Below are 26,692 nucleotides of genomic sequence, written 5' to 3'. Positions count from 1 at the left end.
TCTGCTTGTCTTCAGCAAACTGTTTGCAGGCTTTCTTGTGCATCATCTTTGGAAGAGGCTTCCTTCTGGGAAAACAGCCATGCAGACCAATTTGATGCAGTGTGCGGCATATAGTCTGAGTACTGACAGGCTGACCCCCCCACCTATTCAACCTCTGCAGCAATGCTGACAGCACTCATACGTCTATTTCCCAAAGACAACCTCTGTATATGACGCTGAACACGTGCACTCAACTTCTTTGGTCGACCATGGCAAGACCTATTCTGAGTGGAACCTGTCCTGTGAAACCGCTGTATGGTCTTGCCCACCATGCTGCAGCTCAGTTTCAGGGTCTTGGCAATCTTCTTATAGCCTAAGCCATCTTTATGTAGAGCAATAATTCTTTTTTCAGATGCTCAGAGAGTTCTTTGCCATGAGGTGCCATGTTGAACTTCCAGTGACTAGTATGAGAGAGTGGGAATGCGATAACACCAAATTTAACACACCTACTCCCCATTCACACCTGAGACCTTGTAACACTAATCAGTCACATGACACCGGGGAGGGAAAATGGCTAATTGAGCCCAATTTAGACATTTCCACTTAGGGGTGTACTCAATTTTGTTGCCAACGGTTTAGACATTAATGGCTGTGGGCGCCATGTACTAAGCTTCGAAGTGACCGTCCGTCTGTATTTCCGTGTCAAAATTCGCTCACGATCTGCATCTCGTATTTACCAATCTGCGATCGAATAGAAAAAACACTATTTTTCATCAGCTATCGTAATTTTACGCAACTGATCGTTCCTAAGCCTTTTTCCACTTACTACATGTTCGATCGCATGTAAATTCGCTTTAATCGGAAATAATGAATGTTACAACTAATCCGCCCGCTCCAACTTTCACTGTAACTTCGTGTGATTTGCTTCGTGACCATTTAGGTAGCGAATACAATAGAAAACTATAGGGGGTATCAACCTGACGCCAGGTTGAAGTACTTAAGTGAAAGGACTAGACTACTATTGTATCATTATTGGTTTTTGGATCACTGAATGAAGATGGAGACACTTTTACACATGTTTCTTTTCCGATTAATTCAATTACGAGGAAGAAGGGCTATACAGGCACCGGTTGACAACAATGGATTGCAAAGAAGGAGAGGTAGAAGAATCAGAGTCCCTAGAGTTTTCCTTCCACGTATGGGTTTGGAAGGCATTTCTGATCGTGAGATTATCCAGAGATTCCGTTTGGACAGAGAAGCTATTATGGAACTTTATAATGAAATAGCAGAATACCTGGAGCCTATGACAACGCGTTCACAAGCCATACCCGGACTATTAAAACTGTTGGCAGCCTTACATTTTAGGTCGCAGACTGCTCCGTAACTTTGCTCTTTCGCGCCGAATGAAGCTTCAAAGTTATCAATAATCCGATTGTCTTCGAGACACAATAGACGCAACATTTTACGGCTTGGTTTTTAGTACATTTATGTAACAAAGTTCTATCCGCATGGTGCGAATGCAGGCGGGTTAATTCGATACGGTCTGTGCGAAAAATTTGACACCTTAGTACATGGCGCCCTTTGTGTTGAGTTATTATGAGGGGACAGCAAATTTACACTGTTATACAGGCTGTACACTCAGTACTTTACATTGTAGCAAAGTGTCATTTCTTCAGTGTTGTCACATGAAAAGATATAATAAAATATTTACAAAAATGTGAGGGGTGTACTCACTTTTGTGAGAAACTGTATATATTGTGTCATGGGCATCTGCAGGCATGTTTTACTGTGTAAAGGAGTAAATAAAATAAAATGCCCTAACAATAATATTTTTCTATCATAATATTTATAAGTGTAATAGGAATAAGACAATCTAGAGCAGTGCTTTCCAAACTGTGTGTCGGGACACACTAGTGTGTCGGCAGCAGCGTGTAGGTGTGTCCCTGCTTCAGCGCAATATTTTTTAAATTTAATTTTTTTTTTTGGGGGGGGGTTTCTGACTTTCCGCCTGCTATGCATATCACATGGTTGACAGGATTGATACCTAGTGGGTCACAGATCATCTTAACCAATTAACACAGCTCAGTGGGAACTGAAACTATTCCCATTGGCGGCTTTGGCGGCACATTGGCTCCTCACTGCACGTGTAATCTCCTTAATTGGCTTGTGACTGCATGTGTAGTCAGTGAGTGGGACAGCAGTGTGTTTGCAGCACGGGCAGTAGTCAGTATGGCTCACGGAGCTCTAAGGGCGGCAGTTTAAACGCTGAGCTGAAGTCAGAGGTTTTTTTTGCAGCTAACTCCCAGTAGTGCATTGCTGTTCCTGCTCTTGATATATGGATAGGAAGTGGAAGCTTAAAAATGCTTGATGATGAAATGTGTCTTTATCTAATATTCCACCAAATATTCAGAAATTGTGTTCATCCCATCAACCTCATACATCCCATTAAAATAGTAAGTAGCTATTGGTGTTATTAAACTTTTTTTTAATTCTTGCACATACATACTGTTACTTGTAAATACATATTATTATATAATTTATGTATGTGTCCGTATATTTTAAAACAAGTTAGTTTAACATCCTTTTTGCTAGTACAACTGAATTAATTACCGTGTCGCGAAATGATGTAGGTCTAAAAAGTGTGTCACTGACATGAAAAGTTTGGAAAGCTCTGATCTAGAGGATTAAAGGGACAATGTATCTAGGCAAGCAGCTAAGACCATTGTATTCAAAGCAGTTGCAGTAGCACCCTTTCAAATGGGCTGAGCTCTCTGCATTTTCCCCTGCCAAGAGGCTGAGTTCTGCCACTTACTTTAAAGAACATAAAGGATGGCGCATATAATGCTGGAATGGGTAATATAGATTGCAACAGCTGATTTTAAAACCTGGTTACTTTCCAATAAATTCAACTCGATTCGACTATATGTCCTCTTAAGACCTGGGTGTGATATAAATTACAATACAATTAGAACCTCCTAAAAGAACGTGTGTGTTTATCTGTATATGTCAATTCGATAGAAATAAGATTGTTTACATAGATTTTCTATAGAGTATACTGCTGTATTTATATTTTCTCATTAACGGTGGCAGATTCAGTAGACAATAACAGCTATTTTAAATGAGAAGAAGCTATTTGTAAACAATATAATATACTCCAGAAGGTAAATGAATAATTGGGAAGACATTAAAGGGGAGTTACATTTATAGTGCTATATCCCTTTAACAATAATATTTTTTTTTCCAAAGCACTTATTTTAAAATATTTAAATTTTCTAAGGCCTAGATTTAGAGTTGGGCGGTAGCTGTCAAAACCAGCGTTAGAGGCTCCTAACGCTGGTTTTTACCGCCCTCTGGTATTTGGAGTCAGTCATTAAAGGGTCTAACGCTCACTTTTCAGCCGCAACTTTTCCATACCGCAGATCCCCTTACGTCAATTGCATATCCTATCTTTTCAATGAGATCTTTCTAACTCCGGTATTTAGAGTCGTGGCTGAAGTGAGCGTTAGAAATCTAACGACAAAACTCCAGCCGCAGAAAAAAATCAGTAGTTAAGAGCTTTCTGGGCTAACGCCGGTTTCTAAAGCTCTTAACTACTGTGCTCTAAAGTACACTAACACCCATAAACTACCTATGTACCCCTAAACCGAGGTCCCCCCACATCGCCGCCACTCGATTACATTTTTTTAACCCCTAATCTGCCGACCGCCACCTACGTTATACTTATGTACCCCAAATCTGCTGCCCCTAACACCGCCGACCCCTATATCATATTTATTAACCCCTAACCTGCCCCCCACCACGTCACCGCCAGCTACCTACAATAATTAACCCCTAATCTGCCGACCGCCACCTACGTTATCCTTATGTACCCCTAATCTGCTGCCCCTAACACCGCCGACCCCTATATTATATTTATTAGCCCCTAATCTGCCCCCCTCAACGTCGCCTCCGCCTGCCTACACTTATTAACCCCTAATCTGCCGAGCGGATCTCACCGCTACTATAATAAAGTTATTAACCCCTAATCCGCCTCACTCCCGCCTCAATAACCCTATAATAAATAGTATTAACCCTTAATCTGCCCTCCCTAACATCGCCGACACCTAACTTCAATTATTAACCCCTAATCTGCCGACCGAATCTCGCCGCTACTGTAATAAATGGATTAACCCCTAAAGCTAAGTCTAACCCTAACCCTAACACCCCCCTAAATTAAATATAATTTAAATCTAACGAAATAAATTAACTCTTATTAAATAAATTATTCCTATTTAAAGCTAAATACTTACCTGTAAAATAAACCCTAATATAGCTACAATATAAATTATAATTATATTATAGCTATTTTAGGATTTATATTTATTTTACAGGTAACTTTGTATTTATTTTAACCAGGTACAATAGCTATTAAATAGTTAATAACTATTTAATAGCTAAAATAGTTAAAAAAAAAAACAAAATTACCTGTAAAATAAATCCTAACCTAAGTTACAATTAAACCTAACACTACACTATCAATAAATAAATTAAATTAAATACCTACAATTACCTACAATTAAACCTAACACTACACAATCAATAAATTAATTAAATACAATATCTACAAATAAATACAATGAAATAAACTAACTAAAGTACAAAAAATAAAAAAGAACTAAGTTACAAAAAATAAAAAAATATTTACAAACATCAGAAAAATATTACAACAATTTTAAACTAATTACACCTACTCTAAGCCCCCTAATAAAATAACAAAGACCCCCAAAATAAAAAAATGCCCTACCCTATTCTAAATTACAAAAGTTCACAGCTCTTTTACCTTACCAGCCCTGAACAGGGCCCTTTGCGGGGCATGCCCCAAAGAATTCAGCTCTTTTGCCTGTAAAAAAAACACATACAATACCCCCCCCAACATTACAACCCACTACCCACATACCCCTAATCTAACCCAAACCCCCCTTAAATAAACCTAACACTAAGCCCCTGAAGATCTTCCTTCCTTATCTTTACCATACCAGGTTCACAGATCGATCCAGAAGAGCTCCTCCGATGTCTTGATCCAAGCCCAAGCGGGGGGCTGAAGATGTCCATGATCCGGCTGAAGTCTTCATCCAAGCGGGAGCTGAAGAGGTCCATGATCCGGCTGAAGTCTTCTATCAACGGCATCTTCAATCTTCTTTCTTCCGGATCCATGTTCATCCCGCCGACGCGGAACATCCATCTTCACCGACGACTTCCAGACGAATGACGGTTCCTTTAAGGGACGTCATCCAAGATGGCGTCCCTCGAATTACGATTGGCTGATAGGATTCTATCAGCCAATCAGAATTAAGGTAGGAAAATTCTGATTGGCTGATGGAATCAGCCAATCAGAATCAAGTTCAATCCGATTGGCTGATCCGATCAGCCAATCAGATTGAGCTCGCATTCTATTGGCTGATCGGAACAGCCAATAGAATGCGAGCTCAATCTGATTGGCTGATTGAATCAGCCAATCGGATTGAACTTGATTCTGATTGGCTGATTCCATCAGCCAATCAGAATTTTCCTACCTTAATTCCGATTGGCTGATAGAATCCTATCAGCCAATCGGAATTTGAGGGACGCCATCTTGGATGACGTCCCTTAAAGGAACCGTCATTCGTCGGGAAGTCGTCGGTGAAGATGGATGTTCCGCGTCGGCGGGATGAACATGGATCCGGAAGAAAGAAGATTGAAGATGCCGTTGATAGAAGACTTCAGCCGGATCATGGACCTCTTCAGCTCCCGCTTGGATGAAGACTTCAGCCGGATCATGGACATCTTCAGCCCCACCCTTGGGCTTGGATCAAGACATCGGAGGAGCACTTCTGGATCAATCGGTGAACCTGGTATGGTGAAGATAAGGTAGGAAGATCTTCAGGGGCTTAGTGTTAGGTTTATTTAAGGGGGGTTTGGGTTAGATTAGGGGTATGTGGGTGGTGGGTTGTAATGTTGGGGGGGGAGGGTATTGTATGTGGTTTTTTTTACAGGCAAAAGAGCTGAATTCTTTGGGGCATGCCCCGCAAAGGGCCCTGTTCAGGGCTGGTAAGGTAAAAGAGCTTTGAACTTTTGTAATTTAGAATAGGGTAGGGCATTTTTTTATTTTGGGGGTCTTTGTTATTTTATTAGGGGGCTTAGAGTAGGTGTAATTAGTTTAAAATTGTTGTAATATTTTTCTAATGTTTGTAAATATTTTTGTATTTTTTTGTAACTTAGTTCTTTTTTATTTTTTGTACTTTAGTTAGTTTATTTAATTGTAGTTATTTGTAGGTATTGTATTTAATTCATTTATTGATAGTGTAGTGTTAGGTTTAATTGTAGGTAATTGTAGATATTTTATTTAATTTATTTATTGATAGTGTAGTGTTTGGTTTAATTGTAACTTAGGTTAGGATTTATTTTACAGGTAAATTTGTAATTATTTTAACTATTTTAGCTATTAAATAGTTCTTAACTATTTAATAGCTATTGAACCTGGTTAAAATAAATACAAAGTTACCTGTAAAATAAATATAAATCCTAAAATAGCTATAATATAATTATAATTTATATTGTAGGTATATTAGGATTTATTTTACAGGTAAGTATTTAGCTTTAAATAGGAATAATTTATTTAATAAGAGTTAATTTATTTCGTTAGATTTAAATTATATTTAACTTAGGGGGGTGTTAGTGTTAGGGTTAGACTTAGCTTTAGGGGTTAATACATTTATTAGAATAGCGGTGAGCTCCAGTCGGCAGATTAGGGGTTAATGTTTGAAGTTAGGTGTCGGCGATGTTAGGGAGGGCAGATTAGGGGTTAATACTATTTATTATAGGGTTATTGAGGCGGGAGTGAGGCGGATTAGGGGTTAATAACTTTATTATAATAGTGGTGCGGTCCGCTAGGCAGATTAGGGGTTAATAAGTGTAGGTAGGTAGCGGCGACGTTGGGGGCGGCATATTAGGGGTTAATAAATATAATATAGGGGTTGGCGGTGTTAGGGGCAGCAGATTAGGGGTACATAGGGATAATGTAAGTAGCGGCGGTGTACGGAGCGGCAGATTAGGGGTTAAAAAAATATGCAGGGGTCAGCGATAGCGGGGGCGGCAGAATAGGGGTTAATAAGTGTAAGGTTAGGGGTGTTTAGACTCGGGGTACATGTTAGAGTGTTAGGTGCAGACGTAGGAAGTGTTTCCCCATAGCAAAAAATGGGGCTGCGTTAGGAGCTGAACGCGGCTTTTTTGCAGGTGTTAGGTTTTTTTTCAGCTCAAACAGCCCCATTGTATCCTATGGGGAAATCATGCACGAGCACGTTTTTGAAGCTGGCCGCGTCCGTAAGCACCGCTGGTATCGAGAGTTGAAGTTGCGGTAAATATGCTATACGCTCCTTTTTTGAAGCCTAACGCAGCCATTCTGTGAACTCTAAATACCAGCGGTATTTAAAAGGTGCGGCCAGAAAAAAGCCAGCGTAGCTAATGCACCCCTTTGGCCGCAAAACTCTAAATCTAGGCGTAAGTGATCTTTTTTCCCCTGAAAAATAGTATCATTGATTTCCAACTGTTCTGAAACAAACATCCATAAGATTAGCTATTGTTTTTTTTTTTTTTCAGCTTGCAGCTGACAGTAGCTGAAATATACTTGTTCACAGAGCACTTACTCTGGTGAGCTGAAGAAATTTTAAGGTAAAATATCTTCCTTTTTTACATAGTTCATGTGATGTTTTCCTGTCAGCTTTTTATAAATATGCTGCATCACTTTCAAGTGACTAAGCATATGGGAATTATATCACTTTAATTCGCATTGCGTTTAGAACAGTTTTGCCTGATCTACATTTTAGTTTTCAACAATGGCTTTAATTAGGTAGAATTATTTTTTTCTGCATTAGTGATGTTGTTTGTTATTGTAAAAACAAAAACAAAACAAAACTGTATTATTTACATGTGTGATTTCTAAACTTGTTTTCAACAGTCTGAAGGAAAATGCTGCTTGTCTGACTTTAATTCAGTATTGTAAAAACCAACAGAATTAATCTGCATTCTTTGTTGATGTCTTAATGTTCTTGAGGGTTTAATTTCTTCTCCAGTCTACAACCATCTGAATTCCTGCATACATTTGCATTGCTTTGTTAGCAGCTAGCAAAGTTATCACCCAACAATTAACAATGCTATGTGGATATTTTATTGTACTTTCATTACAGGTTTGAGTAATAGCATCCTCATTGCATACCTTAAATTAACATCTACCCAGACTAGTTTTCAAAGTTTTCAAGCACTGCATATAAAGTATATTTCCTTATGTTTAGCATACCAATAATTAAATAAGGAAACTGATTGATCTTAATATGCATGCTTTAGTAATCTGAAAATAAACTTTGCTGTACAAAAAAATGTTGGGTGAAATGAAAATCTTAAAAAAGTTCAGATTTTGCCAAAATTAACATATAATGCAGCAGCTATAACACATCTAAACATTCCTCTAACACCTCTGTCTGTCATAGGTGGAAAAATCATGAATGTATATGGCTAATAGTGGTGTCGCGAACCTAAAAATTTGGGTTCGCGAACGGAGAACTCGAACTTCCACAAAAGTTCGCGAACCGGCAAACTGGGCGAACCGCCATAGACTTCAATAGGCAGGCGAATTTTAAAACCCACAGGGACTCTTTCTGGCCACAATAGTAATGAAAAAGTTGTTTCAAGGGGACTAACACCTGGACTGTGGCATGACGGAGGGGGATACATGGCAAAACTCCCATGGAAAATGATATAGTTGATGCAGAGTCTGGTTTTAATCCATAAAGGGCATAAATCACCTAACATTCCTAAATTGTTTGGAATAACGTGCTTTAAAACATCAGGTAGGATGTTGTATCGATCAGGTAGTGTAAGGGTTATGCCCGATTCGCAGTGACAGACCAAACCCCCCGTTTAACGCACCGCAAACAACCGCAAACAGTCCATTTGCACAACCGCAAACTCCCCATTTGCACAAGGTTGGATACCAAGCTAGCCATGTCCCGTTCCTTGTCCTCACTGATGTCATTGAAGGTCTCTTCCTCCACCCAGCCACGTACAACAACAAGGGTCCCCGAAAGGTGACAACAAGCCCCCTGGGACGCCTGCTGTGTTTGGTCTTCCACCTCCTCAAAGCCACCTTCCTCCTCTGACTCCTCTTCTTCAGACTCCTCTCTCTGCGCTGCCTCTCTCTGCATTATTATAAGGTGTGTTAAGTAGTACTATTCCTATCAGTTTAATCCCTGTTACGTCCCCTATCAGGGGACGTGTATATGGCATCGATATTAGGAACCGGTAGATGGAAAAAGATGCTTGGTCGGTCCTCCTACTTCAAATTTGGGGCACTGCGCGTGCAATCTAATGTGCCACCAGATAGGAGTGGTGTGTTAAGTAGTTCTATTCTTATCAGTTTAATCCCTGTTACGTCCCTTATCAGGGGACGTGTATATGGCATCGATTTTAGGAACCGGGAGATGGAAAAAGATGCTTGGTCGCTCCTCCTACTTCAAATTTGGGGCACTGCGCGTGCAATCTAATGTGCCACCAGATAGGAGTGGTGTGTTAAGTAGTACTATTCCTATCAGTTTAATCCCTGTTATGTGCCTTTTTTTTGGTTTGGTTTTTGAAGCCACAGTGCAGCACCAGAGGCCAGAAAAATTAGGCATGTACACATGCCTGAAAAATTAGGTATTGTTGTAGCCGCTGCTGTAGCAGAAGCCAGAAAAATTGATGTTTGTTTCCCAGGCAGAAAGTGCCCTAAAACATTGCGGCTTGAACCCTAGTGGCGGATAAGTCACGCAAGTCATCCGGCATTCAGAGATAAAATACAGCAGGGTTGGACCATTTTTAGCCCAAGGCAGCTCATCTCATCAGGCCTTTTTTAGTCAAATGTATCGCCCACTGTCAGTCTCTTCGGGATCCATCCCTCATTCATCTTAATAAAGGTGAGGTAATCTAGACTTTTTTGACCTAGACAACTTCTCTTCTCATTTTTTGTGAAAAAAGGGATTACCAATGGCACTACAGGTATAAATAGGACCTGTTTTATTTAAATGTCTGGCCAACTAGTGGGGCCTTTGTGTTATCAGCCAACTGAGTGGCTAGATTTGGTGCTATGTGTATAATACTGATTTCTGGAGCAAGAAAGGAAAAGAATACACTTGGAAGCACTCACAGATCACTTATTGAGTCATTTTAATATCGAGAGATCAAAAAATGAAATCCAAGAATGGAAGAGACATACTCTTGACTATAATTAAAATTTAACTTTTATTGGGGTTCGAAAATAAAATAGGAAAAAACTTTAAAAACACACTTATGTACCGATTGTAGTCTATTTGGCTTGTCGTGTCGCTGTACAGAATACTTAAATTACTTCTGCAAATACTCCTATATATAATATAATTTGGGTTGCAGTTAATTAACCTGCTTACTATTCGCTGTTGTCTGTGTATACTATACTTATGTATACCTTGAATTGAGTATAAGTGTTACCGGCTAAGTTGGATATATTACCAGGTTTAACCATCTGCAGAGAAAGAGCAGTTTATAAATATAGTCTTTCTTCGCTCGATTATCTGAGAGGTTGATTGTATCTCTCTTTTCACATATGTATATGTTTCAGTCTGAGTATTAAATAATGAAACAGTGTCTCAAATACCCCGTTGTATAATAATAATGCACAGGACTGTTTATGTATTAGTGTGTGCTGATGTCACACCCATAAGCATATCAAACATTAACTAAATATTTGTTCCCACGCGTATACCTGTTTCAGTCAAATTATTAAATATTGATGCAGTGTTTCAAATACACTGTTAAATATTAGTGGTTCGCAAGACTGTTTGTGTATTGGCGTGTACTGGTGTCACTCTTACATGCATATCACAATCCAAATATTTCTCATTTGCTCTATTATATATTAATAATTCAGCAGAGTGTTTTTGCATTAGACTGTGCCTGTATTCGCTGCTTTTTGTGTGTAAAAAACTTGTATATATCTCAATTTAAGCAATATAATTTGTCGTTAAATTAGGTATATTACCAGCTTCAACCCTCTATAAATTATACAAGGCAGTTTATCAGTGTACTGTGTTTATTCAGTTGTCTGAGAGGTTAACTGTGTCTCAGTTTTTACACTCTTATACAAATTTCGGTCTAGAAAGTCTTAATAAAAATCACAGTAGCTTATGTCCTGTCATGTAATAGTGATTCACAGGACCTTATTTGCCTGCTCAGTTTTGTAAGAGGTTAGCTGTGTCTATCTTTTTACACACACTTGTGTCTAATAGTTTAAATCTTCAATAATGTTGCAACGACCTAACTGCACATTTGTGACAGTTTATGCATTAGCGTGTACTGACATTTGCGGCTATTTTTAAAAAAAATTGATATGCTTATATAAATCACAGTTTTGTACATACATGTAATCCGTGATATTAGGTATACTGACTAAATTTACAGCTGTAACCGTTGACTGCCAGGGAGAGTAATATGCTCTCCAGCGTTCTCGGGTGCTAGGTTAATTAATGCAACATGATTGTCAGTGACACTTGGCTAGCCGGATCAAATGTAAATATTAAACCATTCCTAGCTCTCTGTAGACTTAGAATAAATTGAGTGAAAAGACTACAGTAATTGAATCGGTAGCTTAAGGCTTGCTAAAAACACAGGAGCTCCTAGGACTCCTCACCATTGCCCTAACGTCCCTGACATGTTTCGCCACGTAACGTGGCTTTTTCAAAGGTCCTTTGAAAAAGCCACGTTACGTGGCGAAACATGTCAGGGACGTTAGGGCAATGGTGAGGAGTCCTAGGAGCTCCTGTGTTTTTAGCAAGCCTTAAGCTACCGATTCAATTACTGTAGTCTTTTCACTCAATTTATTCTAAGTCTACAGAGAGCTAGGAATGGTTTAATATTTACATTTGATCCGGCTAGCCAAGTGTCACTGACAATCATGTTGCATTAATTAACCTAGCACCCGAGAACGCTGGAGAGCATATTACTCTCCCTGGCAGTCAACGGTTACAGCTGTAAATTTAGTCAGTATACCTAATATCACGGATTACATGTATGTACAAAACTGTGATTTATATAAGCATATCAATTTTTTAAAAAAATAGCCGCAAATGTCAGTACACGCTAATGCATAAACTGTCACAAATGTGCAGTTAGGTCGTTGCAACATTATTGAAGATTTAAACTATTAGACACAAGTGTGTGTAAAAAGATAGACACAGCTAACCTCTTACAAAACTGAGCAGGCAAATAAGGTCCTGTGAATCACTATTACATGACAGGACATAAGCTACTGTGATTTTTATTAAAACTTTCTAGACCGAAATTTGTATAAGAGTGTAAAAACTGAGACACAGTTAACCTCTCAGACAACTGAATAAACACAGTACACTGATAAACTGCCTTGTATAATTTATAGAGGGTTGAAGCTGGTAATATACCTAATTTAACGACAAATTATATTGCTTAAATTGAGATATATACAAGTTTTTTACACACAAAAAGCAGCGAATACAGGCACAGTCTAATGCAAAAACACTCTGCTGAATTATTAATATATAATAGAGCAAATGAGAAATATTTGGATTGTGATATGCATGTAAGAGTGACACCAGTACACGCCAATACACAAACAGTCTTGCGAACCACTAATATTTAACAGTGTATTTGAAACACTGCATCAATATTTAATAATTTGACTGAAACAGGTATACGCGTGGGAACAAATATTTAGTTAATGTTTGATATGCTTATGGGTGTGACATCAGCACACACTAATACATAAACAGTCCTGTGCATTATTATTATACAACGGGGTATTTGAGACACTGTTTCATTATTTAATACTCAGACTGAAACATATACATATGTGAAAAGAGAGATACAATCAACCTCTCAGATAATCGAGCGAAGAAAGACTATATTTATAAACTGCTCTTTCTCTGCAGATCGTTAAACCTGGTAATATATCCAACTTAGCCGGTAACACTTATACTCAATTCAAGGTATACATAAGTATAGTATACACAGACAACAGCGAATAGTAAGCAGGTTAATTAACTGCAACCCAAATTATATTATATATAGGAGTATTTGCAGAAGTAATTTAAGTATTCTGTACAGCGACACGACAAGCCAAATAGACTACAATCGGTACATAAGTGTGTTTTTAAAGTTTTTTCCTATTTTATTTTCGAACCCCAATAAAAGTTAAATTTTAATTATAGTCAAGAGTATGTCTCTTCCATTCTTGGATTTCATTTTTTGATCTCTCGATATTAAAATGACTCAATAAGTGACCTGTGAGTGCTTCCAAGTGTATTCTTTTCCTTTCTTGCTCCAGAAACTTCTCTTCTCAGTGCCAATAGCTCCTGCTGCACTGAAGGTCCTTTCTGACAGGACACTTGAAGCGGGGCAGGCCAGAAATTCTATCGCAAATTGGGATAGCTCAGGCCACAGGTCAAGCCTGCACACCCAGTAGTCAAGGGGTTCATCGCTCCTCAGAGTGTCGATATCTGCAGTTAAGGTGAGGTAGTCTGCTACCTGTTGGTCGAGTCGTTCTCTGAGGGTGGACCCCGAAGGGCTGTGGCGATGCGTAGGACTTAAAAAGCTCCGCATGTCCTCCATCAACAACACGTTTGTAAAGCGTCCTGTCCTTGCCGGCATGGTCGTGGGAGGAGGAGGATTACTTTCACCTCTTCCCCTGTTAGATTCCCGTTGTGCTGTGACATCACCCATATACGCTGTGTAAAGCATACTTTTTAATTTATTTTGGAACTGCTGCATCCTTTCCGACTTGCGGTAATTCGGTAACATTTCAGGCACTTTATGCTTATACCGGGGGTCTAGTAGCGTGGACACCCAGTACAGGTCGTTCTTCTTCAGCCTTTTTATACGAGGGTCCCTCAACAGGCACGACAGCATGAAAGATCCCATTTGCACAAGGTTGGATGCCGAGCTACTCATGTCCCGTTCCTCGTCCTCAGTGACAACGAGCACCCTGGGATGCCGGTTGTGGTTGGTCTTCCTCCTCCTCCTCAAAGCCACATTCCTCATCTGACTCCTCTTCCTCACAATCCTCTTCCAGCGTTGCCGCAGGTCCAGCAAGCGATGCTGATAAGGCTGTTTCTGGTGGTGATGGTGACCACAACTCTTCCTCTTCCTCTTCACGCTCATCTACGGCCTGATCCAGCACTCTTCGCAGGGCACGCTCCAGGAAGAAAACAAATGGTATGATGTCGCTGATGGTGCCTTCGGTGCGACTGACTAGGTTTGTCACCTCCTCAAAAGGACACATGAGCCTACAGGCATTGCGCATGAGTGTCCAGTAACGTGGCAAAATAATTCCCAGCTCCGCAGAGGCTGTCCTAGCACCCCGGTCATACAAATAGTCGTTAACATCTTTTTCTTGTTGGAGCAGGCGGTCGAACATTAGGAGTGTTGAATTCCAACGTGTCGGGCTGTCGCAAATCAAGCTCACTGGCAGGTTGTTTCGCCGCTGGATATCTGAAAAGTGCGCCATGGCCGTGTAGGAAAGCCTGAAATGGCCACACACCTTCCTGGCCTGCTTCAAGACATCCTGTAAGCCTGGGTACTTATGCACAAAGCGTTGTACGATCAGATTACACACATGAGCCATGCACGGCACATGTGTCAACTTGCCCAAATTCAATGCCGCCACCAAATTTCTTCCGTTGTAACAAACCACTTTGCAGATCTCCAGTTGGTGCGGAGTCAGCCACTGATCCACCTGTGTGTTCAGGGCGGACAGGAGTGCTGGTCCGGTGTGACTCTCTGCTTTAAGGCAAGTCAACCCCAAGACGGCGTGACACTGCCGTATCCGGGATGTGGAATAGTACCTGGGGAGCTGGGGGGGTGCCGTTGATGTGGAGCAAGAAGCAGCAGCAGAAGAGGACTCAGCCGAGGAGGTTATGGAAGAGGGTGGAGTAGGAGGAGTAGAGGAGGTGGCAGCAGGCCTGCCTGCAAGTCATGGTGGTGTCACCAATTCCTATGCAGAGCCATGCATTCCATGCTTGCCAGCCGTCAGCAGGTTTATCCAATGCGCAGTGTAGGTGATATACCTGCCCTGACCATGCTTTGCAAACCAGGTATCAGTGGTCAGATGGACCCTTGCCCCAACACTGTGTGCCAGACATGCCATTACTTCCTTTTGCACAATCGAGTACAGGTTAGGGATTGCCTTTTGTGCAAAGAAATTTCGTCCGGGTACCTTCCACTGCGGTGTCCCAATAGCTACAGATTTTTTGAACGCCTCAGACTCCACCAGCTTGTATGGTAAAAGCTGGCGGGCTAAGAGTTCAGACAAGCCAGCTGTCAGATGCCGGGCAAGGGGGTGACTTTGTGACATTGGCTTCTTACGCTCAAACATGTCCTTAACAGACACCTGACTGTGGGCAGATGAGCAGGAACTGTTCAAGGCGAGACACGGAGTGGCGGATGGTTGAGAGGGGGCAAGGAGGACATCAGTGGTTGACGTGGCTGAAGATGCTGGACCAGGAGGAGGATGGCGGCTTTGAGTTTGTGTGCTGCTTATACTCATGTGTTGATCCCATAGGCGTTTGTGATGTGCGATCATGTGCCTTCGCAAAGCAGTTGTACCTAGGTGGGTGTTGGACTTCCCACGACTCAGTTTCTTTTGGCACAGGTTGCAAATGGCATCGCTGTTGTCAGAGGCAGACACACAAAAAAAATGCCACACTGCTGAGTTCTGCAATGATGGCATTCTGGTGGCAACAGCATGCGTTGATTGGCGTGCTGTCTGGCTGACCCCGGGTGCCGATGCATGCTGTCTGTGCCACTAGCTCCTTGCGACGACCTCCCCCTGCTTCCAACTCGTCTCCTCCTCCTCTCTGTCTCCCCATCGGAACTTCCCCCTCTTCTTCTTCTCTTCTAGCGGGCACCCACGTGACATCCACGGAACGCATCGTCATCATCAACCCCTTCACTTGTATCTGACAACTCAAAGGAAGCAGCAGAGGTTACAACATCATCATCATCACACCGTACGTCCATGTGTGTAATGCTGCCTGACTGAGACATATCCCTGTTATCTACATCCTCTGGCAATATTGGTTGCACATCACTATCACTCATTTCTTCCAACTGATGTGTAAATAACTCCTCTGACAGATCAAGTGAAGCGGCTGTGGTGCTAGTGTTGGTGGTGGCGGCAGACGGGCGAGTGGTAACTTGAGAGGTGCTGAAGATAAGCTGGAGGAGGATGGTGCGTCAGGGTTCTGAGCGGAAGCTGTAGAAGATTGGGTGTCCTGTGTTAGCCAGTCAACTATGTCTTCAGAACTGTTTGAGTTCGGGGTACGTGGCCTCTGAACACTGGGCATTATTCTAGGGCCAAAGGGAATCACAGCACCACGACCACGACGGCCCCTGCGGGGTGGCCTGCCTCTGCCTATCATATTTTTTTTTCGATTAGTGGTAATATGCGTGCAAGCTACTGTGACAACAGATATGAGTGGCACTGTGCACTGGCAGAAGTTGGCAGAGTAGACGATGTAGGCCTGACACACACGCTTGCAGACAACTAACTGCTATTCAATCCATTACAGTAAAAAAAATGTTTTTTTTTTTAAATGTACACTACTGTTACACCAGATATGAGTTGCACTGGGGTGACACTGTGCCCTGGCAAGCAGGCACTGAAAGGCACACGTGTGAAGGAAACTGACTGCTATTATTTCACAGTCAAAAAAGTTTTTTTTTTTTTTAAATGTACACTACTGTTACACCAGATATGAGTTGCACTAGGGTGACACTATGCCCTGGCAGGCAGGCACTGAAATGCGCACGTGTAAAGGAAACTGACTGCTACTATTTCACAGTCAAAAAAGTGTTTTTTTTTTTAAATGTACACTACTGTTACTGATATGAGTTGCACTGGGGTGACACTGTGCCTTGGCAGGCAGGCACTGAAACGCACACGTGTGAAGGAAACTGACTGCTATTATTTCACAGTCAAAAAAGTGTTGTTTTTTTAAATGTACACTACTGTTACACCAGATATGTGTGGTGGCACTGGGCAAGTGGGCACAGTATACGCTGTGAGCCTGACACCCACGCTGGTAGGCAGGCCACTGCAATTAGATTACACAGAAAAAAAAAAAGCAGACTGATGTTCTTGCCCTAAAAAGGGCTTTTTGGGGTGCTGTCCTTACAGCAGAGATCAGATGAGTCCTTCAGGACTGTAGTGGACACTGAATACACTAGCCTAGCTATCGATTTCCCTATTAAATCAGCAGCAGCTACACTGTCCCTCCTCTCACTAAGAATGCAGCTTCCGAATGAATCTAAAATGGATGCTGTCCAGGAGGTAGGAGGGTCTGGGAGGGAGGGTCTGCTGCTGATTGGCTGGAATGTGTCTGCTGACTGTGAGCTACAGGGTCAAAGTATTACTCAATGATGACGAATAGGGGGCGGATCGAACATCGCATATGTTTGCGGCGAACGCGAACAAGCTATGTTCGCCGGGAACTATTCGCCGGCGAACTATTCGCAACATCACTAATGGCTAATGCATTTTTTTTAACAAGCTTTATTAAAGATCTTTTAAGTAGTTAGAGACATAAAATCAAACTTCACATTATTTCAAGACATAGAAAACCAAAAATAATAGTAGGTCAACAAGATCCTATTGGTCAAGCATTGTGTAATGAAACTGACTATATTCCATTCAACTGGTAACATGTTGTTTTATAAGCCCATTTTATTATCAAGCTTTTGTGATTAAAAACTTGTTTACTTTTACATTGTCTTAATTAAAGTGAATTAAACAGATGTTTGAGATAGATATTCTGTATAAGATATTCATTGCTCCACAATAACTTTATATAGCATATTTATAACAGGGCCTTCTGATATCACAATGGACATCTATTATATTATTTTAGGGTGGGTATGTGACTTTATTTATTAAGGGCAAGAATAAAAATATACTCTTACCAGGGCAGTCCAGGAAATAAAAGCTGGGTATTATGTATCAGAGATTAATCAGACTGGAAACATATAAAGAATGTAATAATGTACTGAGGCAGTCCAAAGCCGCTTCCTATACCACTTATGGGCTAGATTAGAAGTAGAGTGCTAATTTATCGCATGCCCATAAATGGGCAAATTCCCCCGTTTCCAGGTGCGCTATAAATAACCAGCCATTACAAGTGACTGGTTATTGCTACCGCAAGTTAGCAGTAGAAATTAGTGCTCTGAAAATTAACCAGAGATCAGATCTCTGGTTAATTTTCAAAAATTGCCCCAATTGCCCCCAAAATAAAGTATGTTTTACTTTTTTATTTAAAAAAAATGGTAAATATTTTGTAAAAATAAAAATAACTATACAAAGCAGTTTTTAGGGGTTCATTTTGTGGATGTGCGGTGTTTTCATTGCGGTCTATCAGGAACTGTATGTTTCCTGTAAATATATATGCTTACATGTATATATATTTATTTATTTGTGTTATTTATAAACACATAAATATATATGTATATGCTTATATATATATACTAGTCAATAAGCCTCAGAGGGCAGTCTAATTATTTTTTTCCTAAATAATTTACAGATGTTGCAACCCCTATTTGCAATATCTTTCTTATATTATTCTAATCTATAGTTAAATGTACAACTTTTTTTTTAACTTTAAAAAATAAAACCCAATAAAAAATAGTATACCTTTTAAATAAAGAGTATACTTTATAATAATATATTTATATAAATTAATATTCAATGTTATACCCTACTTAGCTATTTATGTAGCAACAGACTTTTTCTTTTTAAAATGCTTTAGCTTTTAAAAAAGCTTTATAAGTTTATTAATGTTCTGTTATTTAGCTTTCTAAATATGTCCAATCTTTTTTTTTTTTTTTGAACAACTTAAGCTTTGAAAAAAGCTGTTAAAAAAAACAGACAACAGGCTTATCTTTAGCTTTTATAAAAACTTTTTGGTTGTAATAACTAATGGCTAGTTTACAAGTTTTGTCGGTAAAAACTTGCGTTGCTAACGAGCCTTTTTTTTCCAGCGCACACTTTAAACAACGCTGGTATTACAAGTTTTCTGAATGGCTGCGTTAGCCTCAGAAAAGTGAGCGTTGAGCAAATTTAGCGCCACTTCTCCCTGTAATACCAGCGTTGCTTACGGTAGCGGTAAGCTGGCAAAACGTGCTTGTGCACGATTTCCCCATAGGATACAATGGGGCTGAGCTGGCTGAAAAAAAACTAACACCTGCAAAAAATCAGCGTTCAGCTCCTAACACAGCCCCATTGTTTCCTATGGAAAAATACTTTCTAAGTCTACACCTAACACCCTAACATGAACCCCGAGTCTAAACACCCCTAACCTTACACTTATTAACCCCTAATCTGCCGCTCCGGACACCGTCGCCACCTACATTATACCTATGAACCCCTAATCTGCTGCTCCTAACATCGCCAACGCCTACATTATATTTATTAACCCCTAATCTGCCGCCCCCAACGTCGCTGCCACCTACCTACAATTATTAACCCCTAATCTGTCTCCCACAACGTCACGCTACTATATTAAATGTATTAACCCCTAAACCTAAGTCTAACCCTAACCCCCCCTAACTTAAATCTATTTTTAATAAATCTAAATAAAATTACTATAATTAAATAAATTATTCCTCTTTAAAACTAAATACTTAACTGGAAAATAAACCCTAATATAGCTACAATATAACTAATAGTTACATTGTAGCTATTTTAGGATTTATTTTTATTTTACAGGTAACTTTGTATTTATTTTAACCAGGTACAATAGCTATTAAATAGTTAATAACTATTTAATAGCTAAAATAGTTAAAAAAAAAAACAAAATTACCTGTAAAATAAATCCTAACCTAAGTTACAATTAAACCTAACACTACACTATCAATAAATAAATTAAATTTTGTATTTATTTTAACTAGGCACAATAGTTATTAAATAGATATTAACTATTTAATAAATACCTAGATAAAATAAATACAAATATACCTGTAAAATAAACCCTAACCTAAGTTACAATTACACCTAACACTACTCTATAATTAAATTAATTACCTAAACTACCTACAATTAAATACAATAAAATAAAATAAACTAAATTACGAAAAAAAAACACTAAATTACAGAAAATAAAAAAGAAATTACAATATTTTAAACTAATTACACCTAATCTTATCCCCCTAATAAAATAAATAAGCCCCCCAAAATAATAAAATTCCCTACCTTACACTAAATTACAAATAGCCCTTAAAAGGGCCTTTTGCGGGGCATTGCCCCAAAGTAATCAGCTCTTTTACCAGCCCTTAAAAGGGCTTTTTGCGGGGCATTGCCCCAAAGTAATCAACTCCTTTACCTGTAAAAAAATATGAAATACAATACCCCCCAACATTACAACCCATCACCCACACACCCCTACTCTAAAACCCACCTGACCCCCCCCCTTAAAATACCTAACACTACCCCATTGAAGATCACCCTACCTTGAGCCGTTTTCACCCAGCGGGGCACCAGTGGTCATCAGATGGGGCAGAAGAGGACATCCAGACCGGCAGAAGTCTTCATCCTATCCGGGCAGAAGAGGACATCCGGACCGGCAGACATCTTCATCCAAGCGACATCTTCTATCTTCATCCATCCGACGAGGAACAGCTCCATCTTGAAGACCTCCAGCGTGGAACATCCTTCTCAGCCGACGACTACCCGATGAATGGCTGGTCCTTTAAATGACGTCATCCAAGATGGCATCCCTCGAATTCCGATTGGCTGATAGGATTAGTTTTAATTGCGATTTTTTGGGGAAGGCGGAAATATAGGTTAAGAAATGTTAGGTTTATTTTTGGGAGGCGGTTCAGTCTAAACATTATTTATATAGTCACAATGCATATAGTGACTGTATAAATAATGTAGACACTGACATTTTTATTAATGCTTATTTTTTCTGTGTCAGTGTCTACATTATTGATACAGTAACTATGCATTGATACAGTATAAATTATGTGTGGGCGGAGTTACGGAAATTGCCGATCGCAACTTACGAAAATATTTTACCGGGATAGGAATTAACATATACAGTACGTCAGTGTCAATCAAACACTGCACGTTTGTGGAAAGCCACGCCTCTCGCTTGTGGCAAATTGCGTGTGTTGCTCGCGACTAACCACATCCCTTCCTCGCGCCGGTTAGTCAATTTAAATAATAAGTTAAAACATTATCTGACGCAGTTAGGAAAAAGCAGTCTGTGAGGAGAGTTGTTGTAGAGAGAGATCAGTTAGATTTATAGCGGAACATCGTATTTAGTTTAATTTTTTAGCATTATTACGGCTAGAGTTTGGCGTTAGCCTTAAAAAGCAGCGTTAAGGGGTGCTAACGCTGCTTTTTAACGCCCGCTGGTATTACAAGTTTGGCAGGTACAGGTGTACCGCTCACTTTTAATCCGCGACTTTTCCATACCGCAAATCCCCTTACATCAATTGTGTATCCTATCTTTTTAATGGGATTTGGCTAACGCTGGTATTACAAGTCTTGGAAGAAGTGAGCGGTACAGCCTCTACCTCCAAGACTCCTACCGCATATAAAAGTCAGTAGTTAAGAGTTTTATGGGCTAATGCCGGAACATAAAGCTCTTAACTAAAGTGCTACAAAGTACACTAACACCCATAAACTACCTATTAACCCCTAAACCGCGGCCCCCCCATATCGGAAACACTATAATAAAATTATTTAACCCCTAATCTGCTGCCCCCAACGTCGCTGCCACCTACCTACAATTATTAACCCCTAATCTGCCGACTGGACATTGCCACCGCTTTAATAAATGTATTAACCCCTAAACTGCCGCACTCCCACCTCGCAAACACTAGTTAAATGTTATTAACCCCTTATCTGCCCCCCCAATGTCGCCGCTACTATAATAAAGTTATTAACCCCTAAACCTAAGTCTAACCCTAACCATAACACCCCCCTAACTTAAATCTATTTTTAATAAATCTAAATAAAATGACTATAATTAAATAAATTATTCCTATTTAAAACTAAATACTTACCTGTAAAATAAACCCTAATATAGCTACAATATAACTAATAGTTACATTGTAGCTATTTTAGGATTTATTTTTATTTTACAGGCAACTTTGTATTTATTTTAACTAGGCACAATAGTTATTAAATAGATATTAACTATTTAATAAATACCTAGATAAAATAAATACAAATATATCTGTAAAATAAACCCTAACCTAAGTTACAATTACACCTAACACTACTCTATAATTAAATTAATTACATAAACTACCTACAATTAAATGCAATAAAATAAAATAAACTAAATTAAGAAAACCCCCCCACTAAATTACAGAAAATAAAAAAGAAATTACAATATTTTAAACTAATTACACCTAATCTAATCACCCTGATAAAATAAAAAAGCCCCCAAAATAATAAAATTCCCTACCCTACACTAAATTACAAATAGCCCTTAAAAGGACCTTTTGCGGGGCATTGACCCAAAGTAATCAGCTCTTTTACCAACCCTTAAAAGGGCTTTTTGCGGGGCATTACCCCAAAGTAATCAGCTCTTTTACCTGTAAAAAAAAGAAATACAATAACCCCCCAACATTATAACCCACCACCCACACACCCCTACTCTAAAACCCACCCAATCCCCCCTTAAAAAAACCCCATTGAAGATCACCCTACCTGAGAGCAAGTGCAATTTTATTGGCTATTTAAATCAGCCAATAGAATTTCACTTGCTCTCATGCTATTGGCTAATTTAAATAGCCAATAGGATTTGAGTAGCTTTCATCCTATTGGCTGATTTGAATTGGAAGAATCAAATCAGCCAATAGGAATTCAAGGGATGCTATCTTTAATCACGTACCTTGAATTCACTATTCAGTGTACTGCGGAGATCGTACAAAGTGGATCCTCCACGCTCCATGGCTCTGCGGTCACCGGTCTTCAGCTCCACGGTCTTCAATCTTGCGCTTGGAAGAAGACTTCACCGCCTGGAACAGGACCTTCTCTACCGTACTTCAGGAACCGGGAGTACCAACCTGGGGGTTAGACTTAGGATTTTTTAAGGTTTTTTTGGGGGGATTTGTTTAGATTAGTGATGGGTAGAAAAAGAGCTAAATGCCCTTTTAAGGGCAATGCCCAAACAAATGCCCTTTTCAGGGCAATGGGTAGTTTAGGTTTATTTAATGTTAGGTTCTTTTATTTTGGTGGGTGGGAGGGTTTAATGTTAGGTGGGACTGATTATCTTGGGGCAAAGCCCTGCAAAAAAGCCCTTTTAAGGGCTACTGGTAGTTTATTATTAGAGTAGGGGCTGTTTTTATTTTGGGGGGGGTCTTTTTTTTAATAGGGATTAGGTTTCATTTTGTTAAAATTGGTAATTTGATTTTTTTATTTTCTGTAATGTTATTTTTGTTGTTGTTGTAACTTTAGAATGTATTAGTTTAGGTAATTTGGGTTTATTTAATGGGGTGTTAGGTTAGGGGGTGTTAGGTTAGGGGGTGTTAGGTTAGGGGGTGTTTGGTTAGTGTACTGTACTTCGTTATTTAAATAGTTATTTGCGTTGTGGGTTTTGCGGTTTAAAGGGTTAATACGTTTAATAGGTTTATTGTGATGTAGGGGTTTTGCGGTTTTGGGGTTAATAGGGTAAATAGGTATATTGCAATGTAGGGGTTTTGCGGTTTAGCGGTTAATAGGGTAAATAGGTTTATTGCGATGTAGGGATTTTGCGGTTTAGGGGTTAATAGCGAAAATAGGTTTATTGCGATGTAGGGATTTTGTGGTTTAGGAGTTAATACTTTGTGTAGAATTTTTTTGTTATATTTCGTGCGGGCGGTGTTTTTTTTTAATACTTGATGCGGGCGGTTAGTTTTTGTTTTTTTAATATTTGATGCGGGCGGTTAGTTTTTTAAAAAAAATACTTTAATGTGGGCGATTAGGTGTTGCTTTTGTAAAGCTCCGTTTGCCTTCGCTACATCCACCGGGATGCAGCTTACGCTGCATCCCGGTGGATTGCGAAAATTCGGAATTCACCTGAATGCAGCTTCACATCCATTCTTTAGCAAGGCAGTGGTCATCTTGGAGTTGTGTTTGGGGGTCTTTATCATGTTGGAATACTGCCCTGCGGCCCAGTCTTCGAAGGAAGGGGATCATGCTCTGCTTCAGTATGTCACAGTACATGTTGGCATTTATGGTTCCCTCAATGAACTGTGTTCCCCAGTGCTGGCAGCACTCATGCAGGCTCAGACCATGACACTCCCACCACCATGCTTGACGGTAGGCAAGACAAACTTGTCTTTGTACTCCTCACCTGGTTGCCGCCACACACGCTTGACACCATCTGAACCAAATAAGTTTATCTTGGTCTCATCAGACCACAGGACATGGTTCCAGTAATCCATGTCCTTAGTCTGCTTGTCTTCAGCAAACTGTTTGCAGGCTTTCTTGTGCATCATCTTTGGAAGAGGCTTCCTTCTGGGAAAACAGCCATGCAGACCAATTTGATGCAGTGTGCGGCTTATAGTCTCAGCACTGACAGGCTGACCCCCCCCACCCATTCAACCTCTGCAGCAATGCTGGCAGCACTCATACCTCTATTTCCCAAAGACAACCTATGGATATGACGCTGAACACGTGCACTCAACTTCTTTGGTCGACCATGGCAAGACCTGTTCTGAGTGGAACATGTCCTGTGAAACTGCTGTATGGTCTTGCTCACCATGCTGCAGCTCAGTTTCAGGGTCTTGGCAATCTTCTTATAGCCTAAGTCATCTTTATGTAGAGTAACAATTCTTTTTTTCAGATCCTCAGAGAGTTCTTTGCCATGAGGTGCCATGTTGAACTTCCAGTGACTAGTATGAGAGAGTGGGAATGCGATAACACCAAATTTAACACACCTGCTCCCCATTCACACCTGAGACCTTGTTACACTAATGAGTCACATGACACCGTTGAGGGAAAATTGCTAATTGGGCCCTATTTAGACATTTCCACATAGGGGTGTACTCACTTTTGTTGCCAACTGTTTAGACATTAACGGCTGTGTGTTGAGTTATTTTGAGAGGACAGCAAATTTACAGTGTTATACAGGCTGTTTACTCTCTACTTTACATTGTAGCAAAGTGTAATTTCTTCAGTGTTGTCACATGAAAAGATATAATAAAATATTTACAAAAATGTGAGGGGTCTACTCCCTTTTGTGAGAAACTGTATATATTGTGTCATGGGCATCTGCAGGCATGTTTTACTGTGTAGAGTAAATAAAATAAAATGCCCTAACAATAATATTTTTCTATCATAATATTTATAAGTGTAATGGGAATAAGACAATCTAGAGGATTAAAGGAACAATGTATTTAGGCAAGCAGCTAAGACCATTGTATTCAAATCAGCTGCAGTAGCACCCTTTCAAATGGGCTGAGCTCTCTGCATTTTCCCCTGCCAAGAGGCTTAGTTCTGCCACTTACTTTAAAGAACATAAAGGATGGCGCATATAATGCTGGAATGGGTAATATAGATTACAACAGCTGATTTTAAAACCTGGTTACTTTCCAATAAATTTAACTTGATACGATGTTATCCTCTTAGGACCTGGGTGTGATATAAATTACAATACAATTAGAACCTCCTCAAAAAAACGTTTGTGTATATCTTTATATGGCAATTCGATAGAAATAAGATTGCTTACATAGATTTTCTATAGAGTATACTGCTGTATTTATATTTTCTCATTAACGGTGGCAGATTCAGTAGACAATAACAGCTATTTGTAAACAATATAATATACTCCAGCAGGTAAATGAATAATTGGGAAGACATTAAAGGGGAGTTAAATTTATAGTGCTATATCCCTTTAACAATAATGATTTTTTTTTCAAAGCACTTTTTTTTTGTCTTTTTATTGAGAGTATCACACATGAAGACTCATAGTTACAGCAGATATCAAAGGAACAACAGAGTCAAGCACCAACACAGTTGGGCACATTGTCATATATTAATCTTTCAACACACCTTTAGTTCCGATGCTTGTAACATATTTATGTCATGAACTTATCCCAAATGTGTTAACCTCTCACCGATTTTGTATTTTATAACACTCCCCCATTCCCACCCCTCCGCCCCCTAACCTCTACCCAAACTGTCAAAACTCCCTCCCACACCCTGTAAACCCAGACCTATAGGACCCCTTGAGCTAGCTTTTTAAGATGTCACTTAGTGAACCGCGTGAAGAGGGGGGGGAAAGGGAAAAGGAGGGGAAAGGAAGGGATGTAATTGTCTCTCCCGTCTCCCTCTCCTTCTGTAGTCTTTAGGAGTTCCTTGGATAAAGTATGTGGGCCCACTCGCCCCTCAAGGTGTTCTCCAAGAATATCTCAGAGTGCTGAAATGGTAGTAAAATCTGTCTTTGAACTGGGAGTTCAAAGGTCAAAATCAGTCTGCGCCATTTCCTTAAAAACAGGTTAAGCCTATTACCGACATCTACCCTGGTGTCTACCTGCTCTATAAACAAGTGAGTTTTCAGGATGTTACGAATGTAAGCTATAGTAGGTCTTGTCCTCTTGGTCCAAGGATACACTTTCGTGCATGTAGGATAGTCATGGTCAGTTCTATGTCACAGTGTTTATATTGGGCACCCCA

Source organism: Bombina bombina, chromosome 2 (genome assembly GCF_027579735.1).
Source record: "Bombina bombina isolate aBomBom1 chromosome 2, aBomBom1.pri, whole genome shotgun sequence".
In the NCBI taxonomy this organism is placed as follows: Eukaryota; Metazoa; Chordata; class Amphibia; order Anura; family Bombinatoridae; genus Bombina; species Bombina bombina.
Note: the sequence above shows the minus strand (reverse complement) of the source record.